This window comes from Carcharodon carcharias, chromosome 9 (assembly GCF_017639515.1).
Source record: "Carcharodon carcharias isolate sCarCar2 chromosome 9, sCarCar2.pri, whole genome shotgun sequence".
Classification (NCBI taxonomy): domain Eukaryota; kingdom Metazoa; phylum Chordata; class Chondrichthyes; order Lamniformes; family Lamnidae; genus Carcharodon; species Carcharodon carcharias.
Window position 1 is genome coordinate 100257039 of NC_054475.1, and position 23047 is coordinate 100280085.

The following is a 23047-nucleotide window of genomic DNA, read 5'->3' on the forward strand; positions in this document are numbered from 1 at the left end:
TTTTCCTTGCTGTTTAATTCAGCAATGTACTTTTTCTTAATTCCTTGTCATTCAAACTCTTAAAGCTCTTTAACTTTTGGGATCATTTAATTTTGTTCTCTTTCTTTCATAGCTTGTGGTGTAGTGTGTTCTCCTTTCATAACCAGCTTGCTTCTAGGATTCCATCTAATTTTATCTTTCAGATTTTCTATTGTTTCCTTTTCCATTGGTCTTCAATCAGAGTTTCTCATCTCCATCAGTAAGGCACTGAATTTGCTGCCTTCGGAGGCAATCTCAAGCTTCTTGCCTTTTGACTATCCAAGTCTTGATTCCCTGTACCCTGGCATGCCACTAAATTTGCTCCCTTCTCCAAGCTTCCCACTTGCAACTCTTTTTATTTGGAAACATTTAATACAATCAGGGTGTTGCCTTCTCACCATACTATGACTGGATCATAGTTCCAGCAGTTTGAACGAGGGTCCCTGATCTGAAGCAATATGGCTCCCATAATTATTTGGAATAATCCACTTTAAGTTTAACAGATTTTTTAACTTGGGCAATGTCAATACTGTCAACCACAGCTGCTCTAAGCTAAATCAAAGCCTGCCTAGTTATTCACTTTTCTTTATTTATTCTTGGGGTGCTCATCCATAGTTTCCCTGAGAAGCTGGTGATAACAAGTGGTTTTACAATCGAGTGGCTTGCTAAGTGACTTTAAAGTGCTTTAAGAACCAGTCATGTGGTGTGGAATTGGAGTCACACATAAGCCAGGTCTAGTCAGAGTGGAAGGTTCTTTTCCTTGAAGGCCATTGGTGAGCTAAAATCAAAATACTCCAGATGCTTGAAATTTGAAACCATGAACAGAAATAGCTAGAAATACTCACTTAAAGTGTTGAAAGACTGACCTTTATTTCTCCATAGATGCTGCCTAACTCCGTTGAGTGTTTCCAGCTTTTTGTTACACTGGTGAATTGGTTGATTTAATGATAATTTAGCAATTTTCATGGTCATAATTTGAGGGCTGGCAGCAAAAATAACCGAATTTATTAAATCCAGTTGTACAGCTTGGGAACTCCCAATCACTGGATTGCCAGTCCAGCACTATAGCCATTAAACTATTGTGCCTGTACAAACTACGAATTAGCTTGCAGTAACATAAGAGTATGTTGATATACTAAAGCTATTTTGAGCCAGCCCTGAGCTTTGGCAAGCTTTTACTGTGGATCTAAGTAGCATGTTACATTACCATGTTATTCCTGGTAACTATTTAATTAAGCATCTGTACCCTGACCTATGTGTTGCTAAATCCTAGGCATTCAGCATAAAATTTAGGACATTAATCCAGCTATTTAAGAAACATTTCACAACCTTAGGCATTTTTAACTCCTTGCTTAAATAATTCTTAATAAACGACAGATCATTGTGGGGAGTGAGTGTTATCAGGGTCGGAGTGATGTGATAGGGTTGCACTGCTAATCATGCCTTTATGTTTAAGTGTTCTTATAAACAACACAGTGAATAAGCATATTAGCGTAGTGTTGTAGCCAAGAATTTGACTAATTCATGGAACCCACTGCTCAAGATACTTTCAGACAGATTCTTAATAGCATCTAAAATAAGTCCTATTTCCTAGGGTCAGGTGATGCTGAGAGTTGGCATTGCTGAAGTATGCCCGAAAATGACATTGACAGGAATTTAGTTACCATCTGCCATGTCCAAGTTAGGATTATGGCTTAAATTCTGGTGTTTTTGCTGCTGACAGTCAATGAAAGTCTCAAAACAAAAACAGAATTACCTGGAAAAACCCAGCAGGTCTGGCAGCATCGGCGGAGAAGAAAAGAGTTGACGTTTCGAGTCCTCATGACCCTTCGACAGAACGAGTTCTGTCGAAGGGTCATGAGGACTCGAAACGTCAACTCTTTTCTCCGCCGATGCTGCCAGACCTGCTGAGTTTTTCCAGGTAATTCTGTTTTTGTTTTGGATTTCCAGCATCCGCAGTTTTTTTGTTTTTATCTCAATGAAAGTCTCAGTCTGCCGAGAAGCTCAGCAAGTGTTTCCATTGAGTAAAGGTCTAAGATTTGATGCTGGTCTGCTGAGAAGACTGATCTTGGCTGTGACACTGGCAATGTAGTACAGATGGCTTCAGCACCCTAGGTTAGGGAGCAAGAATTCGCAGAGGGTTCACTTAACTATAAACTGGCTGAGTGCCATTCTAGACAAAAAGAGAAACTGCTGAAAATACTCAAATAAGGCAACATCTGTGGAGAAAGGGAAACATTTCAGGTATAATTGTTATTAACTAGAGGACAATACAGACTGATGGCTTAAAAAGAGCAGAGAAAAGGAAGAGGGGCTGGTGGGGTGGATTGAGGGTGAAGAAAAGAGAGACCCATGCACAACTAAAAAAAAATGACCTTCAATTAGGTGGAGAACAGGAGATGATTAAAAGACAGACATGATAAAAGAATACAAAAGGATGCAGGTTCAGAGAAATTAGATAAATAAATATATATGAGACTCAATGTGTGAGTTATTAAACCAATGCAGCCAAGTGCAGGGGGAAGCATGAAGAATTGTCAAAATGGGTCAGGTTCCAGAAGTCTGGTGGATGAGAAAGGCAGGCCAACACCAGGGATACAATCAGCTTTGTCTACAGTGTAATGATGGAGGATCTTCATCAACCGACATCCTCCCCAGTTCCTGGAAATACAGGTACACCCATTCTACAGAGTGAAAATCGGATTTGTAATTAAGGACTGAAGTTAATAGAGTCATTATTAAGGCCAGAGAGCTCCAAACTAACTAATGGAAAGATGGGCTGCTATTTCTAGAGTTGAGTCAAGCTTCATTGGAACAGTGTAGAAAGCCAGGTACAGAAAGATCAAAGCAGAAACAGCATAAAGATCTAAAGTGCTAGTAACTGGCTTGAAGTTCAGGGTCACAGCTGTGGACAGAACGCAGATATTCAGCAAAGAAATCATCTAAACTGTATTTGATCTCCTTGGTATAGAACCCATGTCATGAACAGCTATAATAAAATGAATCAGTTGTTCAAAAGAAACAAGAACAAAAAACTTGCCTTTATATATAACCTTTAACATAACAAATTGTCGCAAGGTGTTTTACAAGTGTTAGTAGAACCAAATTTGAAGCTGTCCTATATAAGGAGATATTATGCCAAATGACGAAAAGCTTCATCAAAGAGGTAGGTTTTAAGGAGCATCTTGAAGAAAGAGAGGAGAGGGAATTCCTGAGCTGAGTGCCATGGCTGCCTGTAGCAGAGGGATTAAAATTGGGAATGCTCAAAGTCAAAATTAGTGGAGTGCAGAAATTTTGAAGTTGGGGGCAGAATGCAAGCAGGGAGGGCTGAGGCCATGGAGGCATTTGAAAACTGGGATGAGAACTTTTAAATCGAGGTGTTGCTTAACCTGCAGCCACCGCAGGTTAGCAAGCACAGGGTTGGTGGGTGAGTGGGATGTGGTGCAGAATAGGACACGGGCATCATGGTTTAAATACCCTCTGGTTTGCTGAGGGTAGGACTAGGGAGGCCAGCCAGGAGTGCATTGGTATAGTCAAGTTGAGAGGTAACAAAGGCATGGATGAGCAGATCAACTGAGACAAGGGTCATGATATAAATGTGGAAATAGGGGTCTTAGTGATGGTACGGACATATGGGTAGGAAGCTCATCTCAGGGTCATTTATTGTACCAAGGTTGTGAACGATTTGGTTCAACCTCAGACTGTTGCCAGGGAGAGGACTGGAGTTGGTGATAAGGGAACAAAGCTTGTGGCGGGGACCAAAGGCAATTGGTTCTGTCTTCCTGATATTTAATTGGAGGAAATTTTTGCTCACCAAATACTTAATGTCGGATAAGCAGTCAGACAATTTAGACACAGTGGAGGGATCAAAAGTGTCTCATGATACCAGTTTAGAAGAAAGCCATCAATAGTTGGTTTGACTTCTGCGTTTCTGCAAGGGAGCTTGAAGTAAATGAGGTATATACAACTGTTGAAGTGAGATAAGGAATCCTTCAATCAGTTACTATTGATTGAATTATATTGTTTCAGGGTGTTTTCCATCCTTCGAGTAACATCTGGGGGGGAATGGTGAGAAATGATACATGTTTCCTTATTTGTCAGATTTCAGTAGTATATTCCTTCGGATAAAAGGAGAAAGCAGTTGCAGAAGAATGTGAGTGAAGTTTATAATCTTAAAGCACTATCAAGTACTTTTCTTCAACACAAGTAGCCTTGAACTTTGTGATTATTGTGAGTTGACTGTGACCCTTCTAACTCCTTTGTGTCTCTAGTGCTTTCAGATGTGTTCCTTGTATCCACTGACGCAAGTATAGTTTTTTATTCAGTGCTGCTCAATCCTTGAAGTACCCACTAGAACTGCTGGAGGTTTCAGTGCTAACCTTTCCTTGCATCATTCAATAGTGTTTGTTCAGTGGTGCATAAACTAGTTGTGTCAAATTATAGTGGAACACAAAAATTCCTGCTGTATGTGTGTAAGCTAAGCACAAATGGTTTAAACTAACTATAGCATCTGGATTAATTGGTGGAAGCACTTAAAGTTGCAATTTTTGTAGTGCAATTTACATGAACGATAACATAAGACCATATGGCAGTATCAGGAGAGAATTTGCATTTAAGACATATCCTCAGAACATCCCAAAATGCTTTCAAATTATAATCCTTACTCTAGGCATATGCGGCAACCTTTTTGTGCAGAGCAATACCTTATAAAGAGCAGTGTCATGAAGCTATTAATGTATATAATGTTATTGGAAATTATGTTTTTTAAATAGATGTTTAGTCTGTGGGTGTGTCTGTGTGTGTCTTAATTGGATTTACGCCAGCTAGTCTGGGTGATTTGATGTATAGTAGTTTTGAGGTGTAAACAGAGGTAGAGGTACACTTGCATTTTGTTGAATAGAGCATTCAAGAGTGGGAGTGAAATCTTGCATCTAGCTAGGAGACACCAAGCAATATGTTTGTTACTAATAAAATTGGTACTATGAAAGGGGCTTTATTGTTTGAAGAGGGTTTGGTGATACAATGCGAATTTGCATTCAAAGGGAAGTGCTGGGTATAACCTGAGGAGTGTGCAGAGCAGAGGCATGCAACACCAAAGCGACTGTAAGCCTACAACTGTCTGCAGAGAAACCAAATTGAAAGGAACCTTATTTTGAATGTGTAAGGTGAAATGCTTTGCCTGGTGTCTGGTTAAGTCTGTCGATTATTGTTGCCTTAGTGGAGATTAATTTGGGAATTTGTTAAAAAGCTATGATAGTAATTTGTAGCCATGTGTATATGTTTAATTTTTTGTAAATTAATAAATGTCTCATGTAATTGCATTAAAAAAAAACCTCTCGAGAACTGGTGGTCTTATTCCTGAATTTAGAGCTGCATCCCAAACAAACCAATTGAAAATATAGGCTCTGACAGTTGTTTGAAGTTTTCCTCTGGGATTTTAAATAACAGCCTTTACCAACTGCTGGCCCATAACAAGCAGAGAGTTAAAATAACCAGATAATCTATTCTGATGGTATTGGTTAAGGGATAAGCATTGGCCAGGACACCAGGAGAATGACTGTTTTTGAGAATAAAGCTATGAGGTCTATGCTGTCTGGTTGAACTGACAGCCAAAATCTTAGTTTAACGTCTTATCCAAAAGGCATCATCTCTGCCAATGCAATATTCTCTCAGTGCCAGACAGAAGTGTCAGTTTAAATTAGGTGTTTCTGGAGCAGGGGTAAACCAACAACCTTCTGACTCTGGCAAGTGTGCTACAAGGAAGTCATGGCAAACACTAAGTTAGAAATCGCAAATTACTCCTACAAGCACAGTGTCTCAAATCCAGCCATCTGAAGTACATTTTTACAAGCTGCCATGAATGAAATGAATTTTAATTGCCAATGAGTAAATTAACTTAATGGGATAATTCAGCTAGAAGCTGCATTGGTGCGGTTGGCATGCCAGACGAGTTGTCAGTTTCACTCGCTAGTCACTTCCTGTGCTCCAAGTGGTCCAAACAACTCTTGCCCCTACCAGAACGAGCTTGGTCTGATCCACCCTTGCCTTATTTCTTCAGATGCTATTTCTTCACTATTATGTATTCTTTTCTTCAAAGCTTAATAAACATAAACTTATTCACTTGATTTCATGTGTCACCTGTTCATTGAATTGAGGTTCCTATTTTTTTCTCCAAAAGCTGGCAGGATTCGAAATCCGGCACAGACTTGATCCTGAGGTTGCCAGTCTTGGGACACTGTACCTGCAATTGCATCAGTCTTGGTTTTAAGGAAAGAAATTTCTCATTTGATTTGAAGAAACACATAATTAACTGCTCCCAGGTATTTGACAATGCAGTCGTGTCACTGCTATCAAATGTAGTATTTGGCCTGACTTTGTTGTCAAAGTAGTGCGTAAATCATTCCCTGAAACAAATACTAGTTGTTAAAACACCAGTTGAATCATTTTGTGTTCTACCAGTTTCTTTGTAATTAATTTTTATGTTCTCATTTTCAATTTTTTTATTAATGTCAGAAAGAAATTAGGGTAATCTGGAGATATCCACATTTCAGCAGTGGTTTCGTTGCTTCACTACAAGTGACACCACCTTTTTTTTCAAAATATTAATACTAAATATAATAGTATAGATTTGCACCAAAAGCAACTTGTTCGTTCAAGGATCCTTGTCCCACACCCACTCCCACAGTTACTGCCTCCCTGGTTCCCAATGTAGAATTTTTGTCCTTGTTTGTTACGGCTTATATGACTACCTCCAGTATACCTCTGTGCACTCTTCTCTAGAATGAGACCAGCACCCTGATCACCTAATTTGAAAAGAAATCTCATCCATATTTGGTTAGATGTTTTAAATTCTGCTCCTACTCAATCCTATCTTTCTTGTGGAGAGCAACTTGGGATATTTTATTACATTAAAAATGCTGTTCCAAGTCTAGTTGCTGAGTTGGGTTTGCACTTTGTGTTTAGTAAATGGAAATAAAAATGTGGTTTTCTACAATAAAGGAAAAAGTAAATTGTTGAATGAATGTGAATTAGAAGAAGGGGACATCTTTGAGGTTAGTTTGCTGATCAGGTTTTGCTGGAAGAAAGCAATAAATCGCTTTCCGTGTCTCCTGCTTTTGCTCCCCATGCAAACATCAAATCAAGTCAACCAGAGCAAAAGAAAAATCTATCATATGAACCAGAAGCTCTTGTTAAGTAATGGCAATAAAGTTTAGTGTGTGTCCTCCTCACCCAAATTCTGCTTATATGAAGTGTCAGATCATCTAGCCTGGCTAAGAAATGGCAATGTTAATAATTTGCTTCTGAGACAACCTGAAATTTGTCCTGTAAGAATGCCTCCTGGAGAGCAAGGAAGACAATTGACCAAAGGAAATAAGGAATCTTGTGCTCAGAAGCAAAAGTTACTGAATTATGTCACAATGTACTGATTTTAAATTCCTTCCCAGGAAGCAGATGTTTCCTACCAAAGCACAGGAAAATAGAGTATGCCATAAATTAATATTTGTGTATTTCCAGAATCTCAATGTTTGATAGAAGAAGAGTTAAGTTTAATTTCATGATGCAGGCAAGATACTTCTATGGGGAAAAAAATTAAACTTCAACAGAAGTAGAGCTGGATGTGAAACTTGCCTCTTAGGCTCAGTAAAGAATTATTTAATCAAATTTCTAATTAAAGACCTGAAAAAAGGAGTTGGTGTGCTGCTAAGAGCGTGTATGCATATTATCTGAATTATGTTTGCATCAATTTCTGTAGCATCAACAATTTATTCATTTTCAGATTCAATTAAATTGCTGATTCATATGAAACCGATTAGAAATTATTCACGAAGGAGTAAAAGAAAAGCCTTACTAATCCTTTAGATCTGTTTTATTTTCAGTTGTGATTTTGGAGTTTAATGATTTAAAAACTGCAAAACAATTGTAGTACATCTCTGGAATTCAAGACAAGAGAATCATAAAGGCCTATAATTAAATGGTGAGAGCATACATGACCAGGTTGTAAGTGAAAACTGACAGGTCAATTGTATTTTGTTCTTCTGTTATTAATTCCAATTTGCCACTTAATACTTGTTATCTTCTAGCAATAACATATTTATTGTCACATGACAGGTTGTTAATGCAAGGCAGCTTAATTGAAGTGCAAAATGGCTATCGACCTGTCATTCTTAACTTGCAACCAAATCATGCATGTCCTTTATAATTTAATTATAACCCTTTGTTACTTTATCTTAAATCTCAATATATAGTACGCAGTTGTAGCCTTTTTCATTTATTATCGTAAATGAGAATAAAACAGTACAATAATATAGCTTTGAGCAGTTAATGGATCTTTACTTGTTGTTACTGATATGAATTATTGCTAATTGTTTCATATGTTGATCAGTTTAACATATTTGAATGAATTGATAAGACCTATCTTTTGTTTTTGATCTGTCTGATTGCTTGCCTGGCATCCAGTATTAGATAAGCAGACATTTCCTCCAATTAAATATTGAGAAGAAGCCATTGTTTTCAGTGCCCACTGCAAGCTGTTTCCCTAGCTACCAACTCCATCACTCTCCCTGGCAATAGTCTGAATCTAAACGAGTCGTTTGGCAACCTTGGTGTCATATTTGACCCCGAGATGAGTCTCTGACCTCAACCATGCCATCCCTAAGACTGACCATTTCAACCTCTATGACATTGCCCAACTTCACTGCTGCCTCAGATCATCTGCTGTTGACTGAGAAATTTTTTAATGTGATTGGCTGCTTGGACAGCATGATGACATCATTGCAGCTTGATGCTGGAAATCCCCAGTAAAGTACATTATAATCAAGTTCATGACAAGAGAGTTAAAGTTTTTGCCATGGAGATCACGAGAAGGCTGAGGGCTGAATTCTTTGAGGTAAGTGCAGAGTGCCCTTGCGATACCACTGACTGCAAAATTTGGGCCATAAACTCTTGCTTCTGTTACTACATGTGTTGCCTGACCTGCTGACTATTTCATTTTATGTTTACATTTGTAATAATGTAAATTTGCACCATCACTAATGTAAATAACTTTCTGTTAGATTGTAACCTGTGATCACTATTTCATAACCTTTGGTCAAAAACTGACAGAAGAGTTAACAGCTGACTGGTGTAGTGTACCCACATTGCTGTTAGGAAGGGAGTTCTAGGATTTTGACCCAGCAACAGTGAAGGAACGGTGATTTATTTCCAAGTCAAGATGGCGTGTGGCTAGGAGGGGAACTTCTTGGTGATGCTGTTCTCATGCGTCTGCTGCCCTTGTCCTTCTAAATGGTAACGATCATGGGTTTGGAAGATACTATCTAAGAAGCCTTGGTGAGTTCCTGCAGTGCATCTTGTAGATGGTACATAATGCTGTCACTGTGCGTCTGTGGTGGAGGGAGTGAATGCTTGTGGGTGGGGTGCCAATCAAGTGGGCTGCTTTGTTTTGGAGGGTGTCGTGCTTCTTGAGTGTTGTTGGAGCTGCACTCATCCAGGCAGGTGGAGAGTATTCCATCACACTCCTGACTTGTGCTCTGTCATTCAATAAGACCATGGCTGATCTGATTGCAACCTCAACTCCACATTCCCACCTAGCACCTTTTACCCCTTTGTTTATCGAGAATCTATCTAGCTCTGCCTTAAATATATTCAAGGACTCGGCTTCCACTGCATTTTGAGGATGACAGTTCCAAAGACTCAAGACCCTCAAAAAATTTCTACATCTTTCTTAAATGGGTGTGTCCTTATTTTTATCAGTGATCCCTGGTTCTAGATTCTCCCACAAGAGGAAACCTCCTCTCCACACCCACCTTGTCAAGACTCCACAGGATCTTATATGTTTCAATCAAGTTGCCTCTTACTCTTTTAATCTCCAGCAGATACAAGCCTAGCCTGTCCAGCCTCTCCTCATAAGACAATCCTCCCATTCTGGGTATTAATCTAGCAAACCTTCTCTGAGCTGCTTTCAACACATTTATATCCTTTCTTAAATAAGGAGACCAATACTGTACAAAGTATTCTAGATGTGGTCTCACCAATGCCCTGTACAACTGAAGCATAACCTGTCAACTTTTGTATTCAATTCACCTCCCCTCTCCTTACTCCTCTCCTACTTCGCCCTTTTCATCACTCTGCTTCCTCTTCCATTTCTCTGCCCTCGCTCAACTCCCCATCACTCAACTCCCTGTCCCCCCCTCTACTCCAGCCTCACATCCCTTCACCCTGATTGGCCTTTCCCTGTCCCCCCAAACTCCCCTCCTCAATCCCCTCCCCTTCCCCATTCACTCTCCTCCCCACCTCATTCCAGTCCCCCTGACTGCTCCCATTTCCCCTTTTCCTCTCTCTTATTCCACATCATTTCCTCCCCCTTACCTCCCCTCCATCCTCATCCCTTCTCTCTTCCCTTCCCCTTTCCTCTACCCCTCTCATCTCTCTCCTCCCCTCCCCTCCCCCCCCCCCCCCTTCCTTCCCAATTACTCGTTTATTGCAAAGGGAATGGAATATAAAAGTAGGAAAGTTTTACTACAGCTGCACAGGGAGTTGGTGAGACCACATCTAGAGTATTTAAAACAGTTTTGTTCTTATTTGATAAAGGATATAATTGCAATGTTAGAATTTTGAAGCAGTTCAGAGAAGGCAACTTATTCCTGGGCTGAAAGGCTTATTTTGTGAAGACAGGTTGGGCCTATACCCACTGGAGTTTAGAAGAATGAAAGGTGATCTTATTGAAACTTATAAGATCCTAAGGGGACTTGATAGGATGGATATGGGGCAGAAGTTTCCTCTTGTGGGAGAGACTAGAACTAGGGGATACAATTTAATAATTAAGACTGAGATGAGATTTTATTTTCTCTGAGGGTTGTTAGTTTTTTATAGACAAGGGAGTCTCGAGTTATGGCGGGCAGACACAGAAAGGTGGAGTTGAAACCACTATCAAGTCAGCTATGGTCTTATTGAATGGTGGAGCAGGCTCAAAGGGCCAAATGACCTACTACTCCTCTTAAGTTCCATGTCCTTAATGGTTAATCTGTACGCATTTTGTTCTTTATTGTACCTTCCTTTGAAGCATTAACTTGATTTTTAAGAAATTGCAAAATTTACTCAAACAATTGTTCCAGACCCATGTAGCTCATTGAGTTTAATCTTTGCTGGGGCACTAACCAGTATTGAAATTCATTTAAATTCCAATTTAGTGGCTTTCCTTCAGTCTTTATGCTAAAGTCTACTTCTTAAGTATTGCTTAATTACTATGCAATTTACATAATTATTAATGTCATGAGCTGTTCAATGATATGAGTTCTCAGGCACTTGCCTGTGAAATAAGACACGTTCTAAATCAGTTATTGCAAACACCTTAACAGATGGTGCTGTATCCTTTAGGTTGGCTGACATTCTTAGAAAATGAGTTATATTTTAAAATGAAACAAAAATATAGTATTGTAGAAGTTTATTAATTTACCCATATTTGTTATAGTCTTATTCAATAAAGATATGGCTGTTGAACAAAACAAAATTCAAATCTAAAGCAAGGTTCAGTGATTATCAGCCCACAGTGTAATCAAACGTTCAGTTGGTTGATATGTTGAACTGGGTGGATATGGGGGCTGTAATTAATGTAAGTGTTTGAAAGTTTATGTAAAGGTTGACAGTTACCCTTTTGGCTCCTGGCCACTCTTTTACTCAGAATTCTTATGGAAATGACATTGCACAATTCTTTGGATAGCTTTTCTCAATTTAACTGTATTTTGTTTTCAAATTAATTTAGAGGTAACAATGTATTTTGTGGTTTGACTTTCTTAATAGGACAAGAAAGAAAAATATTCACATTTTCACTTTAGTGATAATAGGAACATAACATAAGAAATAGGAGCAGGAGCAGATCATTCAGCCCCTCAAACCTGCTCCACCATTCAATAAAACCACGGCTGATCTGCTTCAGGCCTCAACTCCTCTTTTGTGCCAGCTCCTCATAACCCTCAACTCCCAATATTTCAAAAATCTATTTACAGCCCCTTTACATACTTTCAATGATCGAGCCTCCACAACTCTCTGGGGTAGAGAATTCTAGGCATTTACTACCATCTGAGAGAAGAAATTCCTTCGCATCTCAGTTTTAAATGAGTGTCCCCTTATTCTGTAACTATGTCCCCTAGTTCGAGATTCCCCCACTAGTGGAACCAGCTTCTCAACATCTACCCTGGGCAAGCCCCCTCAGAATCGTCCAAGCAAATGAGAAGTATTCCCATCACATTTCTTGATTTGTGCCTTATAGATAATGGACAAACTTTGGGAAGTCAGGAGTGAGCTACTCACTGCAGAATACCCAGCCTCTGACCTGCTCTTAAAGCCATTGTATTTATGTGACTAGTCCATATAAGTTTCTGGTTCATCGTGACTCTTTGGATGTTGGTGAGGGACTCAGTGATGTTGATTATCAAAAAGGTGGAGGGTACGTAGGTCTCTAGTTTTGGGGTAGTTTTGGGGATGGTCAACGCCTGCCACTTCTGTGTGCTGCGGATGTTACCTGCCGCTTATCAAACCAAGACTGAATGTTGTGCATGAATGTTTTGCTCCATGTGCGCATGGACTATGTTATTATTGAAGGGGTTGCAAATGGAACAGACCCATCGCTGAACAGGCCCACTTTTGAGCTTAGGATGGAGGGAAGGTCGTTAATGACGCAGCTTAAAATGATTGGCCTCAAGACACTGCCCTGAGGAACAGCAGTGTTCTGGGGCTGAGATGAATTACCTCCAACAACCACAGCCACCTTTCTTTGTGCTAGCTTTGCTTTTAGCCAGTGGAGGGTTTCCCCCTCGATTCCCATTGACTTCCAATTTTATTAGAGCTTCCTGATGCTACACTCTGTCAAATGTTGCTTCAATGTCAAGGGCAGACACTCTCACCTCATCTCTGGAATTCAGCTCTTTTGTCCATGTTTGGACCAATGCTGCAATGAGGTCTTGAGCCAAGTATTCTTGGCAAAATCAGAATTGTGCATCACTGAATAGATTATTGGTGATTAAGTGCCTCTTGAAAGCACTGTTGATATCATCTTCCATCACTTTTCTGATGATTGAGAGGAGATTGCTGGATTGGATTTGTCCTGCTGTTTGTGGACAGGGCATAACTGGGCATTTTTCCATTTTGTCGGGTAGCTGCCAGTGTTGTAGTTGTACTGGAACAACTGGGAGAGGTGCAGCTAGTTCTGGAACACAAGTCTTCGGCACTACAGTCATGATGGGTGTTGGGACCATAGCCTTGGCTTGTTCATTGCCTTCCGCTGTTTCTTGATATCAAGTGGAAAGAATTGAATTGTCTGAGGGCTGGCATCTATGATGCTGGGGACCTCAGGAGGAGGCTGAGATGGATCATCCACTAGATACCACCTGGCTGAAGAGGATTACAGACTTCTACACTCATGCCATTATTGACATAGGGAAGTTCATTGAACCTTCTTGTTCCTTTAGTTTAATTGCCCACCACCATTCATGACTCTGTGGCAAAACTGCAGAGTTTTGATCTGTTCCTTTGATTATAGGATCATTTAGCGCCACCTATCATATGCTATTTCAGTTGTTTGGAATGTGTTTAATCCTGTTTTGTGGTTCCACCAGGCTGGTTCCTCATCTTTTAGTATGCTACATGCTGTGCTATTCCTGACATGCCCTTTCACACTCTTCAAATTGGGTTGATAATCTGGCTTGATGATAGTAGGGATATGCCAGGCGATGAGGCTACAGAGGTAGTGGAATATAATTCTGCACCTGATTTCCCACAATGCCTCATGAATGCCCAGGTTTGAGCTGCTAGCTCTGTTCTGAATCTATCACATTTAACATAGTGGATGTGCTATGTAACGTGATAGGGAATGTCTTCAGTGTAAAGCTGGGATTTCCCCATCACAAGAACTGTGCGATGGTAACTCCCAACCAATACTGTCATGAATAGATGCATCTGAGGTCAAGTATTTTGTTGCTTCATGTTGATTTTCTCACCACTTGCTGCAGGCCCAGTCTGACAGCCTCATTCTTCGGGGCTTGACAAGCTCCATCAATTGTGATGCTACATTGAAATTTTCACGCCCAGAGTACATTGTGTCCTTGGCACCCTTGGTGCTTTTCCATATAATATTCAACGTGGAGGAGTACTGACTCATCAACTGAGATAGGGCAGTAGGTGCTAATCAGGAGGAGGGTTCCTTGACTATGCTTGACCTGATGCCAGCTGATCCACTAATGGCCTTCAGGGAAAGAAATTTGCCATCCTTACCCGGTCTGATCTACATGTGACTCCAGATCCATAGAAATGTGGTTGACTCTTAACTGTCCTCTGAAATGGCCTAGCAAGCCACTTAGCTGAAGGGCAATTCAGGTGGTAACAAATCAGCGACGCCCACACCCCATGAAAGAATAAAAAAAATCAATGACATCCAAAGATATTGCTCTAGAAATATCACATTGCCAGATCCTTGCATAAATATGGTGGAAAGATGTTATAAGGCCCCAACATAGGCCCAAAATTATACCTTTACAAAAATATTTTTAGTTTATTTCATGTACAAGAGTAAATATTTCTCTATCCTAATATCCAGGAGACAAGCTATTGCAGCAATGTGACAATTCCTGCACCAAATATTGTGGATTCCAGAATGAGGTTGATAGTTAATATTGAATTCAATTCATTGTTATGATATGGACCCAAGTCCACTAGGAACCGAGTTGCCTGGCCAATCTCATTTGAAATAGGCACATTAGCTAGTAGAAGGAGAGATTGTATCCCCTCAGTCTGAACTAGATTCAAGAGAAGGATCCAAAAGTGAAAGGAAAATGTGCTAAGCTACCCAAGATGGCATTGCACTTGTTAGAAGAGATGTATAAGTAGGGAGATTAGGAACAGGAGTAGGCCATTTGGCCCCTCAAGCCTGCTCCACCATTTAACTAGGTCAGGGCTGATCTTCTACCTCAACACCATCTTCCTGCACTACCTCTGTATCCCTTGATGTCATTGGTATCTAGGAACCTATTGACCTATGCTTTGAGCATCCACAACCTTTTGGGATAGAGAATTCTGAAGATTCACCACCCTCTGACTGAAGAAATTCCTCCTCATCTCGGTCTGGCCTACCTCTTATTCTGAGACTGTGTTCCCTGGTTTTGGACCCCCCCCGCCCCCAACCAGGGGAAACACCCTTCCTGCATCCACCTGTCGAGCCCTGTAAGAATTTTGTACAATTCAATGATATTTGAACATCGATTTTATACCACTGTGCTTTTTGAATCTAATGTTGTTGAATGCACACCCTTATGTTCAAACATAATCAAACCTCATACAAAGGACACAAAAACAAGAGTGGCTCAAACAGATGTAAAGCAGAGGCACAGATTCCGTGGAGATCACCCACTGACCAGTATTGAGTTTCACACAGTTAACACTACACATTGATAGGTATGTGTTATTTATGTCTCGATCCCTAATGGAGTGTGCCAAAATTAATTCTTTCCAGATTAGGTTTAATTTTTTAAAGGCTCTCAATAGTGCCGATACAAAATAATTATGCACATTTCAGTGCCAGTTAGCAAAATGCTTCTCAAAGACCTCCCTGCTTGGTTCTGTGTTTACAGGCTTTAAAAAAAAGTGTTGAACGCTCAAACAAATCAAGAGCTACGTTGGCCAAGCCCTGGGAACTAGTGCAGGAATGATGTGTGAATTTCAGAAATCAGACAAGAAATTGCAGCCTTCTCAAATCTATAAGAATTAAAGTGGCAACAACTATAACTGTAAAAGAATTACCTTCTACAGTGATAGTACCTTTAATACTACCTGACCAAAAATTTGTATTTTAAGATTTTTTTTTAAATCATGTAACAAGTTAGTCCAAGGTTTTGCTCTTTGGGATAGTGGGCTGCAATATCAACAGGCAGATTTGAGATGGAAGAGAACCTTCAGCCAATCAAATTGAAGGGCATTCTGACCTTGTTTCAAATTGTGGTAATGGGGTCATTAGCATATTTGAGGTGGCAGCCGGCACTGCTGAGGGTAAATTAGAGGATCTCTCCCAGATCCACCTGTCCATAGATGGAATTTGCCTAGCTGCTCCACTTGACCCTCCCTGACATCTCAGAGCAAAGAGAAATGGAAAGATTTTTGGTTTGAATGGGAGTCATAACTCCAGCCACATAAGGTAATCAATCCTCTGAGATAAATTATTTTATTTCTGGCAAGGTCTGGGGTCTTTCTGGTGCCTCAGCAGAGTTCACAACAATTGAGTTGGGTTATGCTGAGTTTTTTTTTAGAGCAGAATTCTCATTCATGATATCTGGGAACTCTCCAGTCATAACCCTTGACATTTGGGGAGGGGGGTACTGGAATAGGCTGAAGGTCAGTCCATGACCTCTCCCATGAGAAAATTTTGAAATTCAGACACAAACTAGCTCTAAATCATCTTCTGGTCCCTACACTGGTGCTCTGTGCCCAATCTTGGAATTTTGCCTCCATTTTTTTAATGCAAATGTTCCTGGAAGAGAATACTCCTAGATTAGAGGAACCTGTGCTTAGTCAGTGTTAAACAAATTTTTCAGAATGGATCAATTTTTCCACAAGTTCTTAGTTGATATCCTGAGCAACAGTAAAAAATGAATGAAACATGCAATTTGATGGAGCTGAAAGCTGTTAACTTTGTTTTATTCGTTCATGGGATATGGATGTCACTGGCTAGGCCAGCATTTATTGCCCATCCCTAATTGCCCTGATCAGCGGGCATTTAAGAGTCAACCACATTGCTGTGGGTCTGGAGTTACATGTAGGCCAGACCAGATAAGTATGTCAGATTTCCTTCCCTAAAGGACATTAGTGAACCAGATGGGTTTTTATGACAATCGGCAATGGTTTTATGGTTGTTATCAGGCTTTTAGTTCCACATTTTTTATCGAATTCAAATTTCACCATCTGTCGTATTGTCATTTGAACCCAGGTCCCCAGAGCATTACCCTGGGTCTCTGGAATACCAATCAGTGACATGACCACTATGCCACCGCCTCCCTGCACGATTGCAATAACATCAGTGAGGGAAATGAAACCTCCAGAGATTAAAATTCAATTGGATCTCACTGCTGGTATAATAAAGTAGCTTGATTAATTGAAGTCTGATGATGATTGGAGATGCTATGCATAAAAAATAGTTTGTTTTACTCTAATGCCTACAGGCACTTCAGCTATTACTGAAGAAAACAATTATTTCAGCAACGTTTTGTTTGAATTAAAAGGAAAGTGTCAGGTGACGTGCTGCTGCTTATACCTTCTGTGAAACCTATGATCTGATAGATTTATTTCACTTTATTTCACATTAGCTCAGTGTTATTTTGAAAAAAGACAGCCTTAATAGCCTTAATCCATAGTTTGTTTACTGAATTACTTGAGTTGGATGGTCTGTATCTATACTGTAAATTGTAATGTAATTCTATGTAAAAGTGTACATCAAAGAGAAGACACTTTAGGGACTAAATATTTTTTATTCATTCACAGGATGTGGGTGTCATTGGCAAGGCCAGCATTTATTACCTATCACTAATTGCCCTCAAGCAGATGGTGATGAGCCATCTTCTTGAACTGCTATGGCCAATATGGTGAAAACACATGTGCAGTGCTGTTGGGTAGGGAGTTTCAGGATTTTGACCAGAGATGGGAAGGAACAGTAATATATTCCCAAGTCAGGATGGAATGTGACTTGGAAGGAAACATGGAACTGGTGGCGTTCCCATATGTCTGCTGCCCTTGTCTTCTAGATTGTAGAGATCACATATTTTAGAAGTGCTTTCGAAGAATTCCTATTGGAATCCATATCATGAGGAAAAGTTGCATGCTTTTAAAAATCATATCTTAATGAACTATGTTATTGCTATTTAAGTTCTTTTTAAAAATATATTGTAAAATAGTTTTCAAAGGACCTTTGCCCATAACTCCTGTCAGTAACCTACCATGCACAATGAAGAAGGCTAGCTAATGTGGTACAGAACATATGAGCATACAGCAGGAGTAGGCCATTTAGCCCCTTGACCCTGCCCCGCTATTTAATAAGATCATGGCTGATCTGACAGTAACCTGAAATCTGCATCCCACCTACAGTCGATAACCTATTACCCCCTTGCTTACCAAGAATCTATCCATCTCAGCCTTAAAAATATTCAAAGACTCTGCTTCCACCACTATTTCAGGAAGACAGTTCCAAAGATTCATTACCCTCTGAGTGAAAAAATTTCACCTCATCTCTGTTTTAAATGGACAACCCCTTATTTTTAAACAATAACCCCTAGTCCTAGATTCTCCCACAAGAGGATCCTCTCCACATCCACCCTGTCAAGACCCCTTAGAATCTTATATGTTTCAATCCAGTCGCCTCTTACTCTTCTAAACTCCAGTGGATATAAGCCTAGCCTGTCCAACCTTTCCTCGTAAGACAACCCACCCATTCCAGGTATTAGTCTGGTAAACCTTCTCTAAGCTGCTTCCAACGTATTTACACACTTCCTTAAATAAGGTGACCAATACTGTACACAGTACTCCAAATGTGGTCTCACCAACGCCCTGTACAACTGAAGTATAACCTCCCTACTTTTGCATTCAATTCCCCTCACAATAAATTATATTCTATTAGCTTTCTTAACTACTTGCTGCACTTACATACTAGCCTTTTGTGATTCATGCACTAGGACACCCAGACCTCTCTGCACCTCAGAGCTCTGCAATCTCTCACCATTTAGATAACGTGCCTCTCTTTTATTCTTCCTGCCAAAATGAACAATTTCACATTTTCCCACATTAAACTCCATCTGCCAGATCTTTGCCCACTCACTTAACCTGTCTATTTCAGTTTGTAGCCTCATGTCCTCTTCACAGCTTACTTTCCTACCTATCTTTGTGTCATCAGCAAATTTGGCAACCATCCCTTCAATCCCTTCATCCAAGTCATTTATATAAATTGTAAACGGTTGAGGTCCAAGCACTGATCACTGTGGCACCCCACTCGTTACATCTTGCCGACCTGAAAAAGACCCATTTATGCCTACTCTCTGCTTCCTGTTAGCCAGCCAATCTGTCAATATGTTACCCCCTAGACCAAGAGTGTTTATTTTCCACAATAGCCTTGAATGTGGCACTTTATCAAATGCCTTCTGGAAATCTAAGTACAGAACATCCACCGGTTCCCTTTTATCCACAGCACATGTTACTTCCTCAAAGAACTCCAATAAGTTGGTTAAACCCGATTTCCCTTTCACAAAACCATGTTGACTCTGCCTGATGACCTTCAGCTTATACAAGTGCCCCTCTATAACTTGTTTAATAATAGCTTCTGACATTTTCCCTACGATAGGTGTTAAGCTAACTGGCCTGTGGTATCCCGCTTCCTGTCTCCCTCCCACTTTGAATAATAGAGTTACATTTGCTATCTTCCAATCTAATGGGACCTTCCCCGAATCTAGGGAGTTTTGGAAAAGTAAAACAAATACATCATCTCACTAGACACTTCTTTTAAGATCCTAGGATGAAGTCCATCAGGACCTGGACACTTGTCAACCCACAGCTCCAACAATTTACTCAGTACCACTTCTCTGGTGATAGTAATTATCCTGACTTCCTTCCCCAAATCTATTTCCTGGTTTATAACTGCTTTTTGGATGTTACTTGTATCCTCTATAGTGAAAACTGATGCAAAATACCTGTTCCATTCATCTGCCATCTCGTTATTTGCCATTATCAATTCTCCATCTTACTTTTCATCGGACCAACGCTCACTTTGTTAACTCTTTTCTTTTTTAAATATTTAGAAAACTCACTATCTGTTTTTATATTTCTGCCTAGCTTTTCCTCATACTCTAATTTTTCCTTCCTTATTAGTCTTTTAGTCATTCTTTGTTCCTTATATTCTGTCCACCTTCTGCTTTCCACCTATCTTTAAGCAATTATATGCTTTTTCTTTAAATTTGATACTATCTTTAACTTTTCTAGTTAACCACAGATGGTGTGTCTGTCCCTTGGATTTTTTCTTACTCATTGGAATGTGCGTATTCTGATGAGAATGCCCTCTCATCTGCATACTCCTGTCCCTGACCACTGACCAAATCAGGAGACCCTGTCCTAAGATGTGCAACTGCCTCATGGTAGAAAGAATCCAAGTATCTTTTCCCCTCCCTGATGTGTAGCAGTGTCTGTAATTCAGCCTCCAGCTCAAACCCTGAGCTGAAGCTGCTCAAACTTCAAACACTTACTGCAGATGTATTTGCCTTGGACCAAACAGGCATTCAGGAGTTCCCATATGCTGCAGCTGTGACACATCACCTGCCCTGACATCCTTAATGTGTGGCAGTTGACTAATTATTTTATTCAATTATATATTTTACTTTTGTTTTTATATATTTTATTAACCTTACCACCAGTTGCTAGACTATTTTGAACCGTAAGAATAGAATAAACGTTAGTCACTTACCAGGTACTCACCAAATAACTAGCTTCTTCTCCTGTAGCAGAGTACAATCACTTCCTGAAGGCTGAGAAAGTTAGAAATCAGAAAGTCAAAGAGCGCCTCTTTACTTTCCTTCTCTAAACCCCTTAAACCCAACTCCCAGCACTCTATTCTAAGTCACACTTCTTACAGTAAACCGTACCTAGAGCACCTCTTTCCTCCTATGCACCGAATTCCCACTTGAACCAAATTCCCAAATATACTTACTCGGTCTCTGTCTCGCTCAGTCCGAAGTCTCCACTCACTGATCGCTTGCCTTTTAATGGAGGACATGGCATTCAGATGGGTGCTAAGATGCTTTGTCTTGTTCTCCATAGTAATGCAAGCAAAATTGCTGAGTTCTAAATGAACATTTTGCAATTTAGCTGCATTCCTGTAGACATACGAATAAGGCATTTATAGCACTTTAACTTGAATATTCTATTGAGAGCTTTGAGGGTTGGCCTGCATTATAGGTAATTGATACATACTTTGCAAATGTCTAAGTAATGAACAAGTTTAGAAGTGAACATTTCAAACTAAATGAAAACAACAGCCTCTACTACAGTATTATAGTAAAACGTAAATTCTGTTTTAAGCTAACTACCTTTCAGAATCATTTGATTACTGCTCCTGGAGAATGTTAACCGCATGTGCATCACCAATGTGTGATAGTGAGATTGTGTGCACATTTCAAGAATGGAGTTTGTGTTATATTCATTGCACACTATTGAGTTTTGTTGGCTTGAGGGTCTGTTTGCAAATACTGCTGATAATATAAGTGTTTCTGTTTGAATAATAAAGTCTTTGTATGCTAATTTGTAGAAATCAATGCTGAAAGATGTGTTGTCATCGATGGGTAATTTGTCATCGTCTTCCTGCTTATTCTGTACACATGTCAATGGCCAGCTTTATTGGCTTCTCTTAGTTTCTTTCTTGTTGATACCAGGGATAAAAAAAAGCCTAATATGGAAGCTAATTATTTTTAACCATGTTGTGATATTGGTATTTGTAAACCTTTCCCATTCATAAGGCAAATGAGGAGGGAAGAAAGCTTCCTATACTGTGTGAAATATTTCTTCAATTTTAAAACTAAGTGAAAGCAAAATAAATGGTGCTAAATTTCTTGCTTGAGAGACAACAGGCCATGCCTGTTTCAGATGAAGGAAAGGGATCAGAAAGCCTGCTTTTAGACTGATCCATAATGCAGCAAGGTGGGGAAATGTGAAACCCTGAATTAAGAGAATGGTGCTCCAAGACACGAGTTCAATATCAATGAAGAAGCTCATTGTAGTCATCCATTGAGGAAAAGAATCCACAGTACTGCATCAACAGCTGTCCCTTTGAACTATCTAATGTTTTTACCTGCATTGCTGTCATTGGAAACATGCGTTTGACTGCAATACATCAAATACTGTTGTCAAGTATAGAAATTCAGCAAAATGATCACTTAAATATAAATAATATACTTGATGTTTCGTAACTAATTTATTATGGGATTTTAGTTGTATGGGTATCAATAAGAACTATGCACAGTCTTGTGTGGTATGAGTGTATTATGATGTATTTAGTCTCTATTCAAGATTTAATTTGTTATTAAATTTTCAACATTTCAAAGCTAATTCAATCAAATTGTTTTGCTGTTTACAAAATTTGATTCATCAGCTTAGACATTTTCTAAGAGCGTTTTTAAGGATGAGCTATTAATAATGATAATGCAAAATAAAAACTCCTTCCAGTTCCTTATAATGATTTGATTCTTGTAGCGCCATATAAAGAGATTATTCATAAATATGGTTACCACAGCTACTGAAACTTTCTTGGATTCTATCATTACAGGTGAATTCAGAAAGTTGCAAATAATTTATTAAATGTTCATTTTAACATGATTGTATGTATCTTATGAATAGCTGGAAAAAAATAACCATGGAAAAAATGTGGGAATCCTCTGAAGCTTCTTGTATGTTGTTTTCTTTGTTGTGAAAAATAAATACGATTTCATTAATCTAACTAATTTGGATGCCATATGTCATGAAGAAATTAATGTATATAATGTTATTGGAAATTATTTTAAATTGGACTTGTAGTAGGGTCTGTGCCTGTGCCTTAACTGGATTAAAGCCAGCTGGTCTGGGTGCTTTGATGTATAGTAGTTTTGAGGTGTAAAACAAAGTAAAGAGTACATTTGCATTTTGTTGAATAAACCATTCAAAAACTGGGGTGAAACATTGCACCTAGCTAGGAGACACCAAGCAATATGTTTATATTACTAATAAAATTGGTACTATGAAAGGGGTTTTATTGCTAGAAGAAGTGGAGTTCAAAGGGCCTGGTGATACAATGAGAATTTGCATTCAAAGAGAAGGCTAGGTATACACAGAAGAGTTTTGTGTGTGGAAGTCAGAGGCATGTAAGATTTAAGCCTATAAGCCTACCAAACTGAAAGGAACCTCATTTTGAATTCATAAGATAAAATGTGCTTTGCCTGGTGTCTAAGTCTATGGGTTATTTTTGCCTTGGGGAAGATTACCTGGGAGT

The 23047-nt window shown here is 39.4% G+C and overlaps 1 protein-coding gene across 1 annotated transcript in view; it reads left to right on the plus strand.

The window, feature by feature from the left end:
- LOC121281899 (ecto-NOX disulfide-thiol exchanger 2-like) overlaps nucleotides 1-23047 on the plus strand; it is a 339103-nt gene that overhangs the window by 174835 nt on the left and 141221 nt on the right. The gene's annotated exons all lie outside the window — the stretch shown is intronic.